We start from the raw sequence: 8,843 nt of genomic DNA on the forward strand, positions 1-8,843 counted from the left end.
ATCGTTCATTGTCTACGTAAATTAAGTTATAGGCAATACTGGTTTAGAAAAACTAGAATAGTGACATAATTTGACAATCCTTTTTTTCTCCACCTTCATACAATCCAATCACTAATTAGAATCATTCATACTCCTATTATTCAAAACATTAATTAATATCGTTCATTGTCTACGTAAATTAAGTTATAGGCAATACTGGTTTAGACAAACTAGAATAGTGACATAATTTCACTTTATCGACCCTCAAATTCCATTATGTGAGGGAGCTCTGAATATCTTTGAAAAGATGTAGAGGCGCAAGCAAATAACGTTGAAATTCCTAGGGGCGCAGGCAAAATGGTACCTCTTACTCTACTTATATAATCACCCTATATTATTTTATTTCATTAGCATTAACCAAATTTGAATTTTTAGAAGTGTCCATATAATGTACCAGTACCTAAGAAAGCACCGTGTAATCCTGGAGAAAATGATTGAAATCTTCTTCCTCCACCCTAAAGAGGGGACAACATTCCACCCTTCAGGAATAACTCGCGTTCTATTAAATACATTTTGCCTGCTCTGGATTGGAAGGCTATTTGTCCTTAGTTGTATTCAATGACATAAAACCTTGCCCGGTTCATTCAGTTGTAAATTAACTGCCTCTCCAAAACTAGATTTAGCCAGATTACAGTGACTCAATGTTTCAGAATTGCCCACCAGTCCCTGCCCATAATGAATTCTCGATACTCTTGCACTATGCGGTCCTTTCTAAAAAGTCAAACTTGGTTAATGCTAAGGAAATAAAATAAAATAGGATGAATATATAATAGTTTATAAATAAATTTCGGCTATATATTTGCACATTAGGGGGGGGGGGTAAAGCATAGAATATATTATTGCGTAACCTAGGTACCTCCCCCCCTAACCCCCAAAAACACTGTTTAATATCGTATACGCAATGAAAACAACGCTATCATTGCCTACTCTATAGCGGTTAACACGTCAAAAACGGGTTTCATCATTGCCTACTCTATAGTGGTTAACCCGAAAGGCCCGGATAATGCAGGAGTACCGAATTTTCATTCTAATAAAACAAAATATATTTTCCATTCTAATAAAAAGTAAATTAGTACTGCATCATTAATTAAACTATGTATTGTTAATAAGGTGTAAACTTTCTACAGAACATTATGAAAGGGCTTTCAATTTTGTTATGATTAAAAATTACAGTCCACACCTGTCCTTGATGGATCATAACTGATGCGTTAAGAGCACATCATCTATTACTAAAGCATGGTTCCCACATAGCGTCAATTTACACATCGTGTGTGAAACAAATGGCTTTTAATAAACTAAACACATTTTCTATTTATAAAAAGTAGGCTGTGTCTGCCAAAAAGCTTTGTCTTACTTTAATTTATGCTGAGATGTGTCACATATTGATACAAAAATAAGATATATTAGAATACATCAGTATGTGGAAATGAGAATTAAAAACAACTAACGTGGTAATTTGCTTTTAAAAAACAAAATAGATTTTTCCTTTGTTTACCTTGCGGAGTAATATCTTTTTCATATCTTTTTCTTTTGCTTTTTTACAGCAATTTAGTTCTGTCACATAAAAAAATGTGCTCGAATTGTTCAATACAAAGCCGGAAATGCAAAAATAAAAATTTGAAGGATAGGTAGCCGTAGAAACACTACTTTCAAAAAATTATACAAAAAACCCAAAACAGAAGAAAAAACTCAGGCCTAAGACAAAACAGAAACGGAAATAGAAACCTTCAAGGAAAACCTTCAAGAAGCCAAAACCAAAAGATTACGGCAAAATATCAATATTGTGCGCAGAAAAATATTCAAAACTTAAAACGATATCAAGAAGTAAAGCAATAATTAAAGCAATTGAGAGGGTAGTATATAACGAAAATTCAAGAAAAAAATAAAGACATTGGAGGGTATCATGCCTAAAGCGCATAATGGCATTTGATTGAAAGTCTTTGTTTCCTAATTAAAAAAAATATCTAAAAAAGAAGTTCTTAAAAGAATAGTAAAGAGCTGTTTAAAAGGAAGACGAGCAAGAATAAAAGTCAAATGATAATTAAAACTGAAAACAAACAGAAATCCCAATTAATTAATAACGAGACCCGAAACGAACATAAATTACAATGAATAATCAGGTCAAACTTAAAATGAATAGAAATTATCACAAAGAGGGGTCAGATTAGCACTTTTCTCGCACTTCAATGAAAATCATTTTATTTAGAGCAATGAATTTTTATTTTTCATAGCCTCAACATAAAAAGAAAGAAGATCACAATTCTAATCAAGATTACTGAAAAGAAATAACTAAAGCAGACTGATAGCTATATATACACTGAAGTTAATCATTTCGGGAAGTCTCAGTAGTTTTGAATTGGTTAACATTACAAATACGCCCTATGAAAATCTGGATAGATATAGTCAATGGCGGTTCTAGGCCTGGGAGGGGGAGGGCAGCTGCCCCCCCCCCCCAGTTTTTTGGACATTTGACATTAAGTTCCTTTTATTATATATTTTTGCACTCCTATGGTATACCTTGCCCCCCCCTCCCGATTATGAGGCCTAAAACCGCTACTGCATATAGTGTCTTTTGATTTAGTTTAACATTCCCTTAAACAGTCCCTGAAAGTTCCAACTTAATACCCTTAGCCATTCCTGTTAGCCTTAATATCATAGGCAGTGCACTAGCGCTGCCTAAGTAAATAACGATGTGGGCACAATGTGCTTTTTTTTCTTCAGCCGGGCACTTCGTGTCGAAGAAGTTGTCGTAGAAAGTTCAAAAAAGGCTCATTCGATTGGAAATTGGAGTGGCTAGTGCCCTTTTAATAGTCGAAAGGGATTGGCAGGCAACGAGCCTCCCCCCACATGCCCCGCATTCCCCCCAACACATCCAATCAAAATTTGGATTTATCCCTTTTGTTCAGCAGAGCTGATTTGCAAATAGAAAATGTGTTTTTGAGGAGGACACTCCCCCACAACCCTCGGGGCAAGGGTTTTAAGTTATTCCCTTAGGGCATATAAGCTCGATGTTCGCACAAAGTACTATGAATTATTTTTTCCTTTAGAGCAGGGCACTTCATATGGAAGGGGTCGTCGCAGAAACTTCAAAATGGGCTCGTTCGATTGGAAATTGAGAGTTCTAGTGCCCTTTTTAATAGTCGAAAGTAATTGGAGGGCATCTAGCCCCCCCCCCCCCACGCCCATCATTCCCCCAAACACATCAAATCAAAATTTTTACATAGCCATTTTGTTCAGCGTAGATGATTTCCAGATAGAAAATATGTTTATGAGGAGGACAGTCCCCCAAAACCCTCAGGGAAAAGGTTTTAAGTTATGCCCTGGGGCCATATGAGGTTTTTATAGAAGGTGTTGTCGTAGAAGCTTCAAAAAAGGCTCATTCGATTGGAAATTCGAAGGGCTAGTACCCTTTTTAATAGTCGAAAGTGATTGGAGGGCAACTTGCCCCCCATGCCCATCATTCCCCCAAACACATCCAATCAAAATTTTGAGATAGCCATTTTGTTCAGCGTAGTTGATTTCCAGATAGAAAACATGTTTTTGAGGAGGACCATCCCCCACAACCCTTGGGGCAAGGGTTTTAAGTTATGCCCTGGGGGCATATAAGGTTTTTATAGATGGGGTTGTCGTAGAAACTTCAAAAAAGGCTCATTAGATTGGAAATTCAAAGGAATATTGCGCTTTTTAATAGTCGAAAGTGATTGGAGGGCAACTAGCCCCCCCCCCCCCACGCCCATCATTTCCCAAAACACATCCAATCAAAATTTTGAGATAGCCATTTTGTTCAGTCTAGTTGATTTCCAGTTAGAAAATATGTTTTTGAGGAGGAAACTCCCCCACAGCACTCAGGGCAAGGGTTTTTGGTTATGCCTTGGGGGCATATAAGGTTTTTAAAGAAGGCTTTGTCGTAGAAACTTCAAAAGAAGCTCATTCGATCGGAAATTCAAAGGGCTAGTGCCCTTTTTAATAGTCGAAAGTGATTGGAGGGCAACTAGTCCCCCCACACCCATCCTTCCCCCAAACACATCCAATAAAAATTTTGAGATAGCCATTTTGTTCAGCGAAGTTGATTTCCAGACAAAAAACTTATTTTTGAGGAGGAAACTCCCCCACAACCCTCAGGGCAAGGATTATAAGTTATGCCTTGGGGGCATAAAAGGTTTTTATTGAAATCTTGAATATACAAATGAATGTGAAAAAAAATACAAATGAATGTTCATTGTCAGTTTAATGTACATATACTGATATTTAGTAATCAAAATGTTAATATTATTTGATTTATTAAAGTTATAAAAGTAAAAACATTTACATTTTTTCAGTAAAGTGCAAATTTTATTCTAAAACTGGGAAGGCATAGGGGTTTTGCGCACAACTTATATTAATTTCTGCTCGTTTTGAGTTTGCCTGGGTTAATTATTGTAATTTCTGTTCGTTTTGGTTTTATTTATTCATCGAGGCTGATTTGTGGTAGTTTCACGCTTAGTAGATTATTTGATTTTATTTTTGCTCATTTTTTGTTTAATGGTGTTCTTTACTTTTTTTTGAAAAACTTATATTGTAGAAAAAGTTTTTTTTAATTAATCTGTGTCAATGGCGTAGAAAGGTTTCCTGACACCCCGGGTGAAATTGTTATTAGCAGCCTTTTTGGCTTTTCTTCCTAACGGTTTAACATACAATTAACAAAAATCGTTTAATGTGTTAACACTACGGAAACATAAAATTGACAGGAGAAATAAATTGTATATTTTAAAGAATTTGTATGTAAATATCTTAATGTAAATAACTTAATAGGTAATAAAGAATGAAAAAAAACGACATTTTAAATATAGTACTCCTATTAACATTATTATTGCTTTAATGCTATAATAATTGTGATTAGCCTATTATATGTGGCAAAGGGATTAATCAGTTATTAAAGGGCGTGTGTTAAAAGACATTACTAATTCAATCTACTAACACTTTGATCCATGTCAAAACGAAGCGGAAATGATAATAATTTTGAAAGCAACGTTTCGTGAAAATAACAACCTGACTAGTAAACATGAAAAACAAAAGAAAAAATAGTAATTTTTACAGCAATTTTTCATCCCTGCAAGGATAGCAGCCGGGGTGGTCTACACCCCCCCCCCTCCTACGCCACTGACACTTGTTTCCAAAAAATTCAGAGCCTTGATAGGTTTTTATTGAAATCTTAAATATACAAATGAATGTGAAAATAAATAGTAAACATGAAAAACAAAAGAAAAAATAGTAATTTTTACAGCAATTTTTCATCCCTGCAAGGATAGCAGCCGGGGTGGTCTACACCCCCCCCTCCTCCGACGCCACGGACCCTTGTTTCCAAAAAATTCAGAGCCTTGATAGGGTTTTATTGAAATCTTAAATATACAAATGAATGTGAAAATAAATACAAATGAATGTGCATTGTCAGTTTAATGTACATATACTGATATTTAGTAATCAAAATGTTAATATTATTTGATTTATTAAAGTTATAAAAGTAAAAACATTTATATTTTTTCAGTAAAGTGCAAATTTTGTTCTAAAACTGGGAAGGCATAGGGGTTTTGCGCACAACTTATATTAATTTCTGCTCGTTTTGAGTTTGCCTGGGTTAATTATTGTAATTTCTGTTCGTTTTGGTTTTATTTATTCATCGAGGCTGATTTGTGGTAGTTTCACGCTTAGTAGATTATTTGATTTTATTTTCGTGAAAATAACAACCTGACTGGTAAACATGAAAAACAAAAGAAAAAATAGTAATTTTTACAGCAATTTTTCACCCCTGCAAGGATAGCAGCCGGGGTGGTCTACACCCCCCCCCCTCCTACGCCACTGACACTTGTTTCCAAAAAATTCAGAGCCTTGATAGCTAACACATTCATCTTTAAGAGTATATCAGAAAGGAAGCCCAGTAACCTTGCCTTTTTAGAACCTAATTGGATCTCATGTATTTTTGGAGCCAAAAGGACATCCACAATCCTCTCTTTTCGTAGCCTAGCAAGTGCATTGATTCTTTTATGTGAAATTAATTTTTGAAAAACAAAGCTTTTCCGAGGAAAGCAAAGAGCGAAGTTGAAACGGACAAAAATTATTACTCCACAGCCTATCTAATGTATATCAATAAAACTAATACAGATAAACAAACTAATTATGTCTCCCAAGCGAGTATGTAGCCTGACAAAATAAACTAATCTGTAAAGCTTTCCATAGTCTTACACCAGTTGTGACATCAGTAACTTTAAGTATACAATTAAAATCATCTTAAAAACATAAGCGTAAAATTAAATAGTTTTATAATAACTGCAAAGTAACTGAACAGCATACAGAAATATTGGATTTATTTATCAGGTTGTATTTTGGTCTGGCCAGCTATAATACCGACAGTGAGCAATGTACAATCTTAAATTGTAATAAATATGCTTTAGTATTACTTGAAATGAGGATCAAATAAGACATAATATGCCCTCTGGAAATCTTTTTATTTCTCTCTATAGAACAGTGAATTTCAAGCTATGATACAAATTCTAAAGCTAGTTTATTAGTCCTAATACTATCAAGATGGTTTTACTTCGAACTTGTCAACAAACTAATCATGACTTGTTCTTTTCAGGTCCATGACTTGTCCTTTTCAGGACCAAAGCTAGTCATTGAACTGAGCCATTGTGCAGAAGTGATACCATATTAAACGAAACAATAAAAATAAACAACAATCCTAAAATTTACTGTTGCTTTATCTTAAAAGGGATTGATCCTAAAAGGGATTGATAATATTTTTATTCTGTAAAAAGTGTCTTTAATTGGTTTGCTTTTATTGTACCAATCCTCCTATATTATTTTGTGTTTTCAGTAAAGCGCTAGTTTTCTATAATCCTAGAAACAGAGGGAAACATGATCAGTTTGTTTATCTGTATTAGTTTTATTGATATATATTAGATAGGCTGTGAAGTAATAATTTTTGTCCGTTTTAAGTTTCAACTTCGCTCTTTACTTCCATCGGAAAAACTTTGTTTTTTTAAATTAATCTTTGTTCGTTTTTGATTAAAATTTAATGTAGAAACAACTCTGCCATGATATTTTTTATTTATACGGAGTAATGTATGTTCGTTTTAAGTTTTAATGTCACTCCTTAGTTTCAGTTGAAAACTTATTTTGAATATAATTCTAATTTACCGATCTAGGGAAGATAAGACACATCTAGAAAACACTGCAGACAACCTTGACAGCTACGAAAAACTTTCAGTCTATAACATAAATTTCGTTATCCATACTTCACAAAACAATCCATGTTCACCAGGAACGTTTGTTTTTCGATGAACAAAAAGCTGCTTTTACTCGGCCGACTTTGCCTGAAAAAGCCACAATGAAGACAGGGCTTTATAAATCGCTTACTGACTAGCAAAAACTAGAAGGCTACTGTAACAAAAGATAGCTGTTTAAGGGCCCATTTAAAGCTAATATTTATACATGATCGCTTTTTATAAATTTGACTTGATAGCACATTCCCACAGAGTGCACTTTCGGTTGTTTCCCCCATTTTTTTTTTTTTTTCAAATTAAAAACGTGCCTTTTCCAATGAAATGATAAAAAAAGGTGTTTTTCAAAAACTAGCCAGGAGCAAAAAATTAAGGGGGCCAGGACGTCCTTTCCCCTCAATTACCGTCATTAAAACTAGCACACAGGCTTTATCACAGAGTGAAGTTTTAAGGTTCAACTCAAAACTGTTGGTTATTCAAGCTAAATTTTTGGTAGATTTTCTAGTTGAAAAGTTTTTAATTTTAGTTAATTTATTTTTGCAATAATATTTTATTTTTAAGATGAGTAGGCGACTTATGAAAATTACAAAGGGTCTGGAAGGGGGAGTGTATGTGAGGGTTCTTATAAACCTCCAGTTAAGGGCTTTAAACCAAAATTCTTGCAATGGTACCATTTTATGCTTTCAAACTCTTCCACTTAAGAAGTGGCACCAAAAGTGTCAATTTTAGTGCTATTTGGCACTTATGGATGATAAGATTGATAAAAAGCACGTATATATGAGTAATAGGTATAAAATAAGCCTTCCTGGGATATGCTTTAAAAATGAGTACATCACATTTGCAAAAATAGTGGATTATCTGAAAGGTAATCAAAAGAAGGGACAAACCGTGATTGAAACAAAAAATCCAAGCTGGAATCGAACGCATAATAATCTAATTTGAAGTCCAGCACTGTACTAACAGATCCACGCCCCTAATAATGTAATTTAATATATTACTGTTTGTAGGACTTTAATTGCGTAGCTTATTAAGGGGCCTGAAAGAGGAACATGCGGGAGGTTTTCTTGCAAACCTCCAGTTTAGTGTTTTGGACCATAATTATTACAATGATACTGTTTTATACTTCCAAGAATTTCCACTTAAGAAGTGGCACCAAAGATGTTGTTTTCAGTGCTCACTTACGAATGATAGAATTGATAAAAAGCACGTATTGATATGAGCAAAAGTTTTCAAATGAGCCATTAGACATCACTCTAAAAGTTCTGATAGCTCACCAGCCCCAACTTTTCCACTTGAGACATGGCGCTAAACGTTTCGTTTTGTGCCATTTGAAACTTGCAAATGGTGGAATTTATAGGAAGAACGTAGATATGAGCAACATTTTCTGTATGAGCTATCAAAAATCTATCTAAGATGTTCTGGTACCCCTTGAGAAACGGCATAAAAAGTGTCCTTTTCGGGGCATATGGCACTTGCAAATGGCAGAATTTATGTAAACCACGTATATATGAGAAATAGCTTTTGAATGAGCTCTTAAGCATCTCTCTA

The sequence above is a fragment of the Artemia sp. Qi Xiang Cuo genome, chromosome 7 (genome assembly GCF_049724085.1).
Source record: "Artemia sp. Qi Xiang Cuo chromosome 7, ASM4972408v1, whole genome shotgun sequence".
NCBI classification, from domain to species: domain Eukaryota; kingdom Metazoa; phylum Arthropoda; class Branchiopoda; order Anostraca; family Artemiidae; genus Artemia; species Artemia sp. Qi Xiang Cuo.